General features: G+C 35.2%; 1 long non-coding RNA gene across 1 annotated transcript; it reads left to right on the top strand.

Moving 5' to 3' along the window:
- Positions 1-508: 508 nt before the first annotated feature.
- On the top strand, positions 509-1702 carry LOC127879869 (uncharacterized). Its single transcript, XR_008049313.1, has 4 exons — positions 509-576; positions 826-942; positions 1194-1248; positions 1538-1702. It is a non-coding gene; the product is annotated as an uncharacterized LOC127879869 (long non-coding RNA).
- Positions 1703-2550: the final 848 nt, after the last annotated feature.

Genomic DNA, 2550 nt, shown 5'->3' with positions numbered 1-2550 from the left:
TTATTATATTGATTGAGTTAAATGATAATATCACCTATGTGTCTTTTTAAAAATCATGAATTGTTTAAACTTCCAGTTTGAATGCACAGCATGATGATTCAGGTAACTTTTGCACGGATGCCAACTTCGTCATGTCATCATCCACGTCTGTTAGCGAAGATCAAACACTGACACGTAACCAGTTCCTGTTTTCGAGTTGCTCGATCAGTTACTTTACAGGATATATAGCGACACTGAAGAGGTGCGCTCTCGCATTGGCAATATTTATATTTAATAAACAGTATATTATGTAAACGCAATAGATATGCTTATGTGTTTAATCAATATTTTACCTTAATATTCATTAAAGACCTAACACATTAGATTTAATGCACAGTGACAGTCATTTGTTTTTTTTATTTGGCTATGGTTAATCATGCAATCATGTTTAGCAACAACAACAACTGCCTGTCCACTCGTACCGCTAACTACAACACTTCTGACTTGGACCCATACCTTAGTCACCTTGCCGGTCAGGTGTATCCTCCGGACACTCAGTGCCAGTATATTCAGGGTGCGGGTTCTGCCCTTTACCGGGTAAATATCCATGCATGTCGGCTATAGTTGTTTATGTATCCACTGTGAAACACCTTATGCAGATATCTTCTACTTTCAAGAAAATTTCCAACATAGCCACTTTTTTTAATAATTGATATGAGAAGTTCGCTTTAAGCAGAAATGTTTCGTCTACATCTGAATGTAACTAAGACTGTTGTATACAAACAGTACTATCTTCACAGTTGGCGTGATTTAGGTACATTTTGTGTACGATTTGTTTTGTTTCAGGGCTATTACAACTATAATTATAGCAGCATTTGTACTTTGTTGGCCTGTATTATTCCGGGCACAGGCGGTTATTCTTACCATTTGGCTTGGGAGGGAACGACATGCGGAAGCGGAAAAGTAAGTTATGATTTCATGAACGCGTTGATGAATACATTTGCATGTTAAATGATGTATGTGTTGCGTGATTTTATAATTATATATGTTATACAATTATGAAACAGTTCAACTCAGAAAAAGATTAAACTTTTTTTCTTAAAGTTGTATTGAATGCAACGAAACAATAATTAAATAAATGTGTTTGGTTTAGTTATTTTACTTATATAAGAGTTCTATAACCACTCTATCGTTATTGTCGTACTGGTTTCTAGATATGCATGGCCGGGCAATGTATGGCATCAGCATCGGGTCCGTCCATTACTGACGGTAAGATACTATACAGTGGAGATTTAAATAGGACGGAATTTTCAAAATAAAAAAACAACAACTACGCATAGTTCATGTTTTTGTATTAAATACCAAACTACGTAAATGAAACAACATGAATAGATTTGGGACGAATCGAACTATAAACGCAATCTTACGTTGACAGTTTCTTTTCAAGTTGCCGAACTAATAACAATGATAGATAATATGCCCTCATAGGTTTTACAAGTAATAAGTGAACCTATATAATAAATGCTCATATGGTTCATTAACGATACCATTTCATTAGAGTCATGCGCATTCGGCAACACTCCTGGTAACCTCCTCCGGACCCCGGTAACCACCTGTGCCGCCATTGTCGGGAGCACAACGACCTCCTACAACTGCTACCAAGACTATTATAGGGGGCAATGCTGTGCAACGTGCGAGCAGTACCGCCTCGAATACATCAATATAAAAGGTATCCACGCAATCCTTATATAATATACTAATACATGTACTCAATGTTTACAAAACGAGCAAGGAGAATGGGGTTGTACAAGAACCAGCATCGTCTTGTTTTCTTTTGTTTTGGTTGGATTTTCGCCGTTTTCATCAGAATTACAGTCACATCACGACGGTCAGCTAAGCAACTCATACTTTTCCCGAGTTAGCTGATTTTACCAGTACTGAGTGCACATTGTAATGAAAACTGCCATAATTGAAGAGAGGTATTGGTACATATGCTTTAAAAACATTCAAAGACAACAATACATATAACAGTCTTAAACGCAGTTCCATTGAATTTGTTCCACCAGTGAATTAAAAATCAATTTCAGTTTGAAACACTATCAACAGAGAAAGCTAATGATGAATATACCCGAAATCTTTTCCTGTAGTAATAAGTACATATATAGAAGCTTTGTTATATTAGTTTGAGTTACTTTCGAAGCATGGTTATGTCTATATCTACGTGTTGATTCAAACGACCGATCATTTTTAAACTTCATACATGATTTTCAATTACAAATTACGAATGGGAGGTAGTTTTCAAAATTATCATTATTTCATACATCTACTCAGTATTATTAAGTATTACGACTAGTACAAATACTATGCGCTGTATAGGAATTGGGCGTATATAGTTTTTGAAATGCAGACAAACGCTCATTGTTGGTTAAAATTGAAGTTATTTGCATAACTATTATTGTATGATATAGACACAACCTTTAAATATCGTTTGTTATTACTATAGTAACTATAAATGATCGAGTGAGGTACAAATGGGAAATAAAATACGAAATTGTGTTTTGTAGATTGTAC

This window comes from Dreissena polymorpha, chromosome 4, assembly GCF_020536995.1.
Source record: "Dreissena polymorpha isolate Duluth1 chromosome 4, UMN_Dpol_1.0, whole genome shotgun sequence".
NCBI classification, from domain to species: domain Eukaryota; kingdom Metazoa; phylum Mollusca; class Bivalvia; order Myida; family Dreissenidae; genus Dreissena; species Dreissena polymorpha.
The sequence above is the reverse complement of the archived record's forward strand: the minus strand, read 5'-3'. Positions and strand labels throughout refer to the sequence as shown.